We start from the raw sequence: 11,100 nt of genomic DNA, 5'->3' as shown, positions 1-11,100 counted from the left end.
CCCTGTAAGTTTGAAGTGTTGTTTAGAGGGGTTACCATCTAATATCCTCTTTATTCTCTATGGAAACAACTGCTGGGCAGGGCCCTGCATTGCAAATCTCCTGGGCTGTTCTTCCCCAGATCAGTCATGGCAGCCCTGCGAAGGGGGATCTGCATGAGCTGGGGATTCTAAGTAGGGAAATTGTCAGACTTCAGCTCCTTGACTGTTGGGACCTGAAGGTCACTGCACTATGTCATTCTCAAGGCAATTTTCTCTGGAATTGCAATATGGTTGTAGCTTTGTTTTACGACCTTGATGTCACAAAGTATTAATAATCTCTTAAAACAAGCCCGCTTGCAAAAAAACCCCAATGAGATTCGATCATTTGTTAGGATTTTTGGTTAGCATTTATAGTCTGCTTAAATATCATGGCTTTTGGTGTGACACATAGGTATGGATGCGAGTGGGTGGGTTTCTCTGCCATACTTGCCTGTATACAACAAGGAAATGAATTTTCAGTCTGGTGGGACGGCATCTGTTTCCATGACATTTTAAGCCCGGTTTGCAAATATCTTAGAATCATAGAATGTGTTGGGCTGGAAGGGACCTCTAAAGTCCAACCTGCAGTCAGCAGGGACATCTTTAACCAGATCAGGTTGCTCAGAGCCTCATCCAGCCTGGCCTTGAACGTCTCCAAGGATGGGGCCTCCACCACCTCCCTGGGCAACCTGGGCCAGTGTCTGACCACCCTCAGTGTACAGAACTTCTTCCTAATGCCTCATCTAAACCTGCCCTGCTCTAGTTTAAAGCCATTGCCCCTCGTCCTATGGCTACCTGCCCTTGCAAACAGCCCCTCCCCAGCTTTCCTGGAGCCCCTTTAGGGACTGGAAGATCTTCATCTCTTTTCTTTAGCTATACATACAATTTGCATGCTAGATGGGTGTGACATGTCTTAATTCATATTTTTAAGTGTTTTCCACAAAAAAAGACTCCATTAATTTCTTATTTCCTTTCTTCAATAAGTATCGCAGATACTAATCTGCTATTTCTGTTCTTTCACCAAAAGCATTCTTAGATGTTTTGCAAAGAATATAAAACAAAAGGTAAGAAGTGAATTACCTGCTGGAACAGGCCAGAAAGCTGCTCAAGCAAACATCCCCTCTGAGAAGCTGACTGTTATCACAGGCTGGAAGAAAAGAGAGGCAAATCTTAAGTGTGATACCAAACTATTATAGAATCTCTTCAGAGAAGTTTATTTTTCATCAAAAGTTAAGGGTTGTCTCATACTTTTTTATTCTAATTAGAATTAACATAGCTACCGCTGCAATATAATTATCTTAATTACCTTTAATATATTCTGGCATTGAGTTCCACAGGTTAATTTACCTTAATTGGATTTTTCCACTTGTTAACTATATATTTGTTGCCACGCTCCTCAGATTCTGTTTCTTCTAAAAAGGGTAAAAGAACACGCCGTTTGCCTCCTTTCCTTTCTTTCTTTTATGTCTTGAAGGCTAAGAGGTTGGTATTTTCCCCCAGACAAACCCAAGACACCCATAGTGCATCTTTGTTGTGTGAAGCTACAACTGCAATGCAGGCTGGCGTGACTGAGCCCCGACAGTTGCAGAGGGGGGCATGTCGCACAGTCTCGTCAGGAATATTGGGTGTAGTTACTGCATCTCCTGTTTCTAAACGTGGTTCTTGTGTGGCTGCATGCCTTTTGTTATGAAAGGGATTTAGCCTGTGCTTTATGGGCGCTGTGAGGACTGTCGGGCTAGTGGCTGTAGTGCACGTTGAAGGTCAGGGCTAGTTGACAGTTCTGCCAGGACTGAGAAGGACTGAGCGTTTTCAGCATTCATTGAGCTTGTCTGTGAGAATTTAGGATTGAGACAAACATTAAGTAGGCAGCATAATCTGATCTAACGCGTACCTTCCCCATTTAGTCTGGTCAGCTCAAAGCACTTTACAGATCAGGTCGGTATCGTTGTTCCTCTTTCACTGTCAGTGAAAACAGTTGTTGAGTCGGAGGGAATTTCCACTTCACACCGTCAGTAAAACCAGAAACTAGACTAGAGTCCAATTGTCACGTGTTCCATACAGTGCTCTATAGAAAGCCACACTGGCAGCATTCTCGTGGTGATGCTTCCATATTGGAACATATAATACAATTTATGCAGTGCAATTAATTAAAAGTAAATTGGCAGGAAACTGACAAAGTGTGTGCAAGTTCCTGGATCTGGGTTTTATCATGGCATTTGACAGACAAAATCATAGAACCATAGAATCGTAGAATCTTCACGGTTGGAAAGGACCTTTGAGATCATCGAGTCCAACCATACACACAGAAAAACCCCTACAATCTCTGTCACTAGAGCATGCCCTGAAGTGCCAAATCTAGACGTTCCTTAAATACCTCCAGGGATGGTGACTCAACCACCTCCCTGGGCAGGCTGTTCCAGTGCCTGACCACTCTTGCAGTAAAGTAATTCTTCCTAATATCTAATCTAAACCTCCCCTGCCGCAGCTTCAGACCATTTCCTCTGGTCCTGTCGTTATTCACCTGGGAGAAGAGGCCAACACCCCCCTCTCTACACCCTCCTTTCAGGTTGTTGTAGAGGGCAATGAGGTCTCCCCTCAGCCTCCTCTTCTCCAAGCTGAACATGCCCAGCTCCCTCAGCCTCTCCTCGTATGACCTGGTCTCCAGACCCCTCACCAGCCTGGTAGCTCTCCTCTGGACACGCTCCAGTACTTCAAAACCCGCATTATAAAGGATTTTTTGTAATAAATGAAAATGAACACCTGGCAAAGGACCAGGCTTTCTCAACCTTTCTATATCCATTTTGATAAAACTGGGATTTTTGGGAGTTCTGACTGCCCTTTCCAGCTGGCAGTCACTGCAGCAATATCCAGCAGTGAGTGAGGTCATTTGGGGCATCTTTCTACTCTGCTGTCACAAGACATATTATTTCTGCATAAAGAAATAATCTCCTTTTTATAAAGACACCACACCAATTCTTTAAACCTTTTAATGTCGTACTGAAAAATGACAGCTGGGACAGATGGTTGAACGGGCTGATGGTGGAAACATGCTAAGGTGGGAAAACTGAAATTCTAACCTGTGGTAGATAGTTCCTCTGTACCAGAACAGCATTCTTTTGTTGCATGGACATTTCTGTGGAAAGAGAACAAAATGCAGTTTAATTACCATCCAGCGCTCTCCCAGAGACAAGCTAGCAGCCCATTCCCTTACATCAACGCTGAAACAAGATGTGCTGTGGGTTTTGAGCTGTGTGTTTATGCTATGCTCATCACTGTGGTATTTAAGTTAGGTTGGTCAGGGTCTTTAATTAAGGAGAGGTTTTAACCAAAAACATACATATGTTTGCGGGAAGTAGAGGGCAGCTAGTTGTACTGTGGATGGCCTCCTACCTTTTTCTGTACTCCTTCTGCCTTACACAAGAAAATTGCTAATATTCCACACCTTGGTATGGAGCCAGCAGAGCTTGTTGATGTAGGCTTATGTCTCACACAGTATGCAAAGCTGGCTGGGAACAACTAGCTTATCGGCTGCTTTAATGACTGGAAATTTGTGGACTGTAGGTGATCCTGCATGGGACTGTAAGTCATTTAACTTCTTTATGCTGCAGTTTTCTCATCCGCAACTTGTTACGAAGATTGTTTCATGCGTGCTTTGGGATCTTCTGGGAAAGTGTGCCCTATGTTAAATGACAGTGTCAGTGCCTTTTTAGGGATAGCCCTGCTTTTCTGGAGAATTAAAGGCTAAGAAACCGAAGTGGTAGGACTGGATGTTTCAGTGCCCACAGGTAGGCCAGCTGTCCGCACCAGCTCTGTGCATTGCCTGCTGGAGACATTTAAAGTCTGGCTTTTCTCTAAGTGTCAAAATTGGAGCTCATTTCCCTCCCCTTCCCCAGTAAACACAGCTTTGGTTGTAGGTACTGAAATCTTTTTTCAAGTTCTAGGAAGCTTTTGCGTCCTGGCTTCTGTCCCTCGTCTTTGATCTTCTTACACGCTCCAGTCCATGCAAAGGAGACGGGACTCTCCTGCATCTCACAGGCGCTGCACATTCTGTCGCTTGGGTAGAAAACGGCTGGTGCTGCTATTTGGTCTGAAATACTATTTGTGTCAGGGCCCAAACAAGAGGGAAATAGACTGCTTTTTTCATAAAGTACAGGCTGGATCCAATTTGTTGCAGACCCTGTTCAGCCAGGTCAGAGAAAACAATAAATCTTCACACCCCTGACAACAATGAGAAAAGTCTGGTGGCACGTACTTGGAGCAGCAGCAGCAGCAGAGGAGAATAGTTTTTTGACATACAATGAAAAATAGTCAGCGAGCCATAAGTAATTTTGATTTGTGATGCACAGAGACAGAGCTTGGGTGGTTTGCAAACGACCGGTGCTGGTATATATGATGCTTTGACAACTGGAAAAATGCAGAGATGCCCCATTACGAGTGATCTTTGTCTGCTTGTATTTTCCCAAGGATACACTGAGCTACACGGGGGTATACAGAGAGTTACCAGAGGCTTTATAAAATAGGCTGCAGCTTCACCTGATGAATAGGGTATGGGACACCGTGCTGGGAGCTCTGAGGCTGGCTTTCTTCTCTGACTTGAATATGTATAAAAAGAAACGCGTGAACTGAGGGAAGTACAACATGGTAATGCCCAGAGCCTGGCCACCTTGGTTCTGCACCCAGTTGTGCTGCTGCCTTAGAGAGGGCCTTGGGAAGATAAACTAATCCCTTCCAATTTCGATTCCCAGGTCTACAAAATACAGGTGATGTTTGCTCACCTTTAAGGTCAGTAAGCATAAAAGTCCCTTTATTTGTGCAAGCTTGGCTAAGTACAACTGTCAATTGTCCCAATCTTTAAAAAATGGACTGAGCAAAGAACAGCCTGATCTTTAGTCTTGACTCAGGCAAGCAACAAGCAATAACAAAGAAAAAGAAAATAATCATGTGGTACTGTGCTGGGATGGGAGACCCGCTCAGAATGGCTTGTCCACTACTTAACCTCTGGGGTTTTTTGCTGTGTTGTTTCCCACCCCCCCATGAATAAGATGTTATACTCAGTGCCAAATCTCCCTTCAGTCTCTCTATGGTCTGATTCTCCTGCATTACTCTCTTTGGTCACGCTTAGTTGTAGATACTCAACACAGAAATGTGGATGTCCACCAGCACATTTCTGTTTCAGCTGGATGATCACAGATATGTTACTTTTTCTCTCCATGACTCATTTACTTCATCTGTAAGGAGCTTCATCTTTGGATGAAAGATTGGCGATAACCTACTGACTAAAATAAGAGCTATTCCAAGTTCTCCACTGCCAGTGTGGTCTTGTGTAGGTCATTTGGCCAAACATGGTACCAGAGGACAGAATTTCAGAAGGCCTCCACTTAATGGATGCTGAATTTCTCTGAAAATCCACTTGCCTTCAGGTTCCTGGATAGGGAACAGTCTTTGTGATGAAAATTACACTATTTCTTCAATCATGCAGTGGGGTCCATTTTACTGTGTTGCATTTGTGCAGTCCCACATTCCTCAGAGCCATTGCTACTGCAGCAACGTAGTTTACTTTAAAAATGTAGAACAACAGGAACCAGACTGTGCTAATGATTAAATTATACTGATGGTTGAAGTTTAAGTAACAGTTAATGCACTAATTTCAGTATAGGAAATACACTAAAAAAGCCGTAAGAGCTCCTCTTGATCTTCGTAACTAATGAGAACTGCCATGATCCTTCAACATATTTCCACCCACACTTTCTTTTATGTTAACGAGTGTGTAGGAACGCACAGCAGCCAGCCTAGTAGAAAGCCTTCTTTCAGAGCACTTTCCGTCACTCTGCATGAGCCACGTGCGCTCCCCTGAAGGGTCCTGGAGCCAGATCTTGCCCCTGTTGAATCCTGGCCAACAGCCTAATTTCTTTCAGTGAAACAGAACAAAGTCAGGCCTTGAGACAAGAACGTACCTAACGCGCATGTCTGATCTACACGCACCCAAATAAGCATCGTCAGCTCTGCTGAGCATTTCTGTAAGGAAGATGAGCGCAGTTCATATCCCTTAACTGCAAACATCTCATTTGGCCTAATTCTTGACTACCCCTGTAATTCATGGATGGAAGCGAGCCTTGTTAGAGAGCAATTAATCCAGTTTAGATGTCTGCAATATGATGAAGGGAATTGCGCCCCAGTCCGTGTTTCTCCGCACTCATTATATAGGAAGTCTAGACAGTTGGCTCGGATATAGATGTCTGAAGATAGATGAGAGATTTCTTCCACCTAAGGAGATACAACAGAATCTGCTGGATATTGGAGGCTTTGCAGTGGCTCTCGGTTGGATAACAAAGGCCTGAAAACGTGGCGCCACTTGGCTGAGTCATTGCAACTGTGCAAGGTCTTAAGAGTTTAAAAGCTGTTTAGAAGAAGTTTCTGAACTTTAGTCTTGGCCTAGAATGGGTAAGGCCTAAAGCAGTCACTGATCCTCAAGATAAGAAGTTCTTTAAGCAGCTCTGTAATCAAAGGAAAAAAACAGCTTTTCTTTACATCACTGCTTTAATCTTGTTTCTCCCACCAATGCTGGAATTTTGTGCTCTGCCACCAAATGCAGCAGGCTATTTATAGTGTCAGCCTGAATGAATAGTAAGAACTTACGCTCTTGTTGTGGCTGCATCTTTGAGATGATGGAAATCACGTAACTGTAAGTTGATGGTAATGAAGTTTTGATGGTTGATGGTAATGAATATTTTCAAAGACAAGTTGTTTCTGCCACCACTCAGTTCCCACAGTACCTTGGCAGGGCAAAGGGATGTCTTTGGCAGGGATTTCTAGGCACGTGGTAGGGAAAAGGCTGAAAGGATTCAATTCTGAAGCTTTTGTTGACTTGTGAGGTCTTGATGTCACCACTTCATGTGGCCTCTGTCTGCTCTCTGGAGCCTTCACACGTAGCTGCCTTTGGGGAACAAGTGCAGGATCGGGGCTTTAGGAAGCATAACCTATTGGTAGGTGACAAATCCAGTGTCTCATCGGCTCTTTGCAGAGAGGTGCTTCATCTCCTGCTGCTGGCTAATAAAATGGAAAGATTCTTGAACACTTTGGCCATTCCTTAACTGCTGTCCTTATTCAAACAATATAGATAACAGCAAAACACAAAACGTTTGCTCTTTCTCTTTCCCTAGATGCATGTGTGAGTATTCCCTTGGTTTTTACATTACTTTGTCTGTGTAATGCTTCAGTTTGTCAGGATAATTTAAAAGAAAACAGCTGTGAAGCTTTTTAGTGATCCCGGCAGCTAATGCAAATACTTACCAAATCAGAATAATGGATCAGTCAAGTGGAGACAGTTTTGACTACCTGCGAGAAGCCGCTTTTCAAAACAAAATATATATCGTATCCACAAAATAGGAGAGTAGTACATAGCAAGAGGTTTATCAGGCAACTGTGATAGACCAGAAATGACAGAGATTGCAGACCACTTTTCTACACGTAATGGTTTAATTGAAAGTCACGGCTCTGCTCACCTGTGTAGAGTTGACAGGTCCTCATATATTCATAGGCTGAAGTGTCTCCTGTGCTTCTTGGTGTCCGGGATCATCAGTGCAGGGGTGTTTGCCTGCACACAGCCCTGTCGATGATAAATAGTTATCGGGAAGTAGTAGTGCTGCTCTGCAGAATGATGGGGTCTCAACATTCATTTTCATCCTGAAGCTTTGTTTGTGAAAAGCAGGTACAACAGAAGCTGAAGGATAGCTTTGTGGGGCGGCGCTTAATGGCAAAGACACAAATTCAAGTCTAGGGGTACTTCAGCCGCATCACCACGAGTGCTCTGGCCTCGGATGATCTTTCCTTCTCTCCCTGGAAATTCCCCTGAGAAAGTTTAGTCAGAGAGGCAGATTTGTCAAAAGGATTCAAGGAAGTGACTTAAGAGCTGTGAAATTTTTCCAGCTTCATCTTATTGAAGCCAGCAGGCTTTTGTATCAGCGCTGCAGAACGCGCGAGGGAAACCCGACTCCGTGGTGCAGGTCTGTCTCTTCTCCAGGGAGTGCGCGGTGCCTGGCACAGCGGCTAGGATGCCTCCAGTCGCTGTTGGAACATAAAATGTAAATATATGTAAATATATATATATAAAAAAATATATATTGTCCTTACAATATATGACTATTTGCACACAGAGCCCTTGGGATGACTGAATTCTAAAGAAGAAAAGACGACTGCTTGTAAAATCCAAGACTGCTGCTGCTGAAACAGAGCAGCGATGAGAAAGGTGCCAGCTTGCACCGCAGCGTGTCGGTCCCGGGCCCCTGTCCTGCAACGATTCGAGACTGAACACAGGAAAGGGCATCGAGCTGCATGTACCACGGACTATTGGCAGGCAAAATAGAACCCTGGGCTTGCTGACCTTCTCTGTCATAACGTAGATGTAGGGCTGTAAATTAAACATTTATATGGAAGTTTTTGTAATGAGAACAAATTAATGTATATAAGATACAGCATAAAATGTTGCTGTTGATCAAAAATGAGAGGGTTTAACTTCTGAGCAACAGCAGATTTGAAATCCTACCCTGAAGCACCTGAAAACATTAAAGAGGATTTTTTTTTTTTCGAAACTGCTTTAAATTTACACTCCTTCTTACAAAATGCATGTAACACTTCTCGATAGTCCCTCTGGAACTTGCAAAGGGAGGTCACCATCATTGCTCCATCGCCATTTTGATACGGAAAGAAACTTGGAACGAAGGATATGAACTGGCCGAGCTGGCAGGCCGGGCGTGAAGCTGGATGGAGAAACGAAACCTCCTGTTGGAGCCCAGAGCCTGGCTCAACAGGCACCTTCTCGTCTAGCTCTTCTCCTGGTGACATACCGTCTCCCTAGGCAACTGCGGATTAGAGAGGAGACAAAAAACTGTGTATCCAGAACTGCAAAGCAATGACTTGAGCTTGGATGTTGGGAAAATATCAGCGAAAGACAGTGAACCAACAGTCGAAGCAGAGGCGTCCGAGTCAGGTGCTTCAGGTCTATTTTTGACTTTCCCTTCCCTTTGCTTTGGCTTCCCCTCGGCAAGATGGAAAATGAGGAATCTTGCGGCTGCGTTGTGGGGCTGGGTTGTCCTGTCCAATCTCACATTCTGGATGATGCTCAGTTGACCTCAGCTTTGTTCTTCTCTGCTTTGCTGCCTGCATCTCCTCCACTTGCATCTCTGCTGTGCTTTCCTGGGCTCAGGCGGGGCGTATGGAGCAGAGCCACAGCACCAAATGTCAGGACTGGTGGCAGGTGGGACCTTCCTGTGCTGCTGTGTGGCCCGGGGCCTCCCACCATAGCGTCTGATTGGCAAAATCACCCCCTGTTTGGGAATGTGGGATGTCGGTAGAGTATATTGGATACAGTCGTGGTCCTTGTAGGAAGCACTTCCACTCCTGTCCAAATTAATGGGCGTGTTATGTCTCCATCCAGTGTCAGCCCGGGTACAGCTCCGGGCGTTACCAGCCGAGGGGTGGTGAAGGACCTGTGGTGGTTATCAACTCAGCCCGCTCTTCCTGGCCTTGAATGACCGAGTTACCAAGGCTGCAGGTGCTTTCTCTTTGCTGCATTCCCTAGAAAATCCCTGGTAATTAGGGCTCTCTCCTTTTTTTTTTTTCCAGGAAGCACCTCCAGCTCCTCCTGCCCTTCCCATATTAATCAAATTTGCTACCACATAAATTCAGGTGTGCTTGGAGAGCTCCTTCTTTCTAGAGACCAGACCCACAGCCGCGAGGAAGGGAGGCCGTATCTCTGCCGAGCAAAAGGTGAACTTCGTGATTATTCCTTTTTTTTTTTTCTTTTTAAGGAATGAGCGCTAAGGGCTGCAGGCAGCCGGGAGGAGCCTCCGCGCTGCCTTTCCACCCTCCCACCCGGCTTCCGGCGGCGCCGGCGCCCGGCAACCAAGAGGATTTCGGCGCGGGGTGGCCCTGGGCCCGGCCCCTTTGTTCGCGCGGGCCGCAGGGCCCGGCCGTGCCCCTGCTGGCGGCGGCTGGGAGGAGGGAGGGAGCGAGCCGCCGGCCCCAGCATCCTCATCCTTCCTCCTCCTCCTCCTCCTCCTCCGCCAGTCCCGCCCAGCTCCCTTCGTCCCGGCTCGGCCCCGCAGGGAGTGGCACGGCGGCCGCCTGCCAGGGGCTGCAGCCGGCGGCGGCACGGAGGCTCCCGCTCCGCTCGCCGGCGGGCTGCGAGAGGGTAAGGGGGACCGCGGGACGGGGGGGGACACCGCGGGGAGGGGACTGCGGGGACAGGGGGAGCGGCTCTGCGAGCCCACGCCGCGCCGGCAACAAAGGCAGGGATGAATGAAGGCGTTGCGGGAAGAGCCCGGGGCGAGCGGGCGTGTGCGGCGCTGTCAGCCCCGCCATCCGCTGCCGGCGCTCGGCCGCGGGAGGGCATTGTCCTCGGTCGGGGAGGGACGGGTCCCCGCTGCCTTGGCACCCCACCGGTGGCGGGGAGGGAGCTGGGGTGGGAGTGGGGGGCTGCTGGGCGGGGGTTTGGTGGCGGACGGACCCGCGGGGTGACAGCGACCGGCTCTGGCTGGGAGCCGCTGGGGAAGCGGGGCCTGATGCGGGGAGGATGGAGGTGAGAGGGGGTGGCAGCACCGATCTCTCCGTGCCTGGCGAGTTTCGGGTTTGAAACGGGAGGAAAATTTTCTTTTGTCTCTGGGAAGCTGGGCAGCTTGCCGGTCTTGGTCTCCTCCCTGGTGTTTTGCTCTTTAATGAGCCGGGTATTGACATGAGCTACACACTGCAGGATTTGGTGAGGGTTTTTGTCTGTGGCAAGGAGATGTGCCTCTGAGGAAGGCCCAGCTGGGTTGGGCTGCTGGCATTTGCGTACCGCTCAGGGCGTGAATGGCAGAGCGGATGGAGCAGGTCCCTGTCCCTCGCGTCTCCCGGTACAAACCAATAAATGCTTCGTTTGGGAAACATCCAGGGACAGAGGCAGAGGCACGTGTTGTTATCTCCGGGGTATCAGCAGGCTGCAGCGGCGTTTGGGAAGTGCTGGGAGACAAAGCACTGTGTCAGCATCGAGTGTTATTTGCTGCTCTGTTGAGCATCAGTCGTGTAGGCCTGCAAACCTCATCTCAG

General features: G+C 47.3%; 1 protein-coding gene across 4 annotated transcripts in view; it reads left to right on the top strand.

Annotated features, from left to right (window-relative positions):
• The first annotated feature begins 9,654 nt into the window (after positions 1–9,654).
• The window catches only part of CLIP2 (CAP-Gly domain containing linker protein 2), an 81,901-nt gene continuing 80,455 nt past the window's right edge, over positions 9,655–11,100 (top strand). For 2 of the 4 annotated variants that reach the window (XR_012588280.1, XM_074594323.1), the window contains exon 1: positions 9,901–10,207. The gene's annotated coding sequence lies outside the window, so the exon portion shown is untranslated. Of the gene's footprint in view, positions 9,784–9,890; positions 10,208–11,100 lie in introns of those variants that run through there. The other 2 variants (XM_074594322.1, XM_074594321.1) reach the window with 2 other exon arrangements.

Source organism: Larus michahellis, chromosome 7 (genome assembly GCF_964199755.1).
Source record: "Larus michahellis chromosome 7, bLarMic1.1, whole genome shotgun sequence".
Taxonomy (NCBI): domain Eukaryota; kingdom Metazoa; phylum Chordata; class Aves; order Charadriiformes; family Laridae; genus Larus; species Larus michahellis.
The sequence above is the reverse complement of the archived record's forward strand: the minus strand, read 5'-3'. Positions and strand labels throughout refer to the sequence as shown.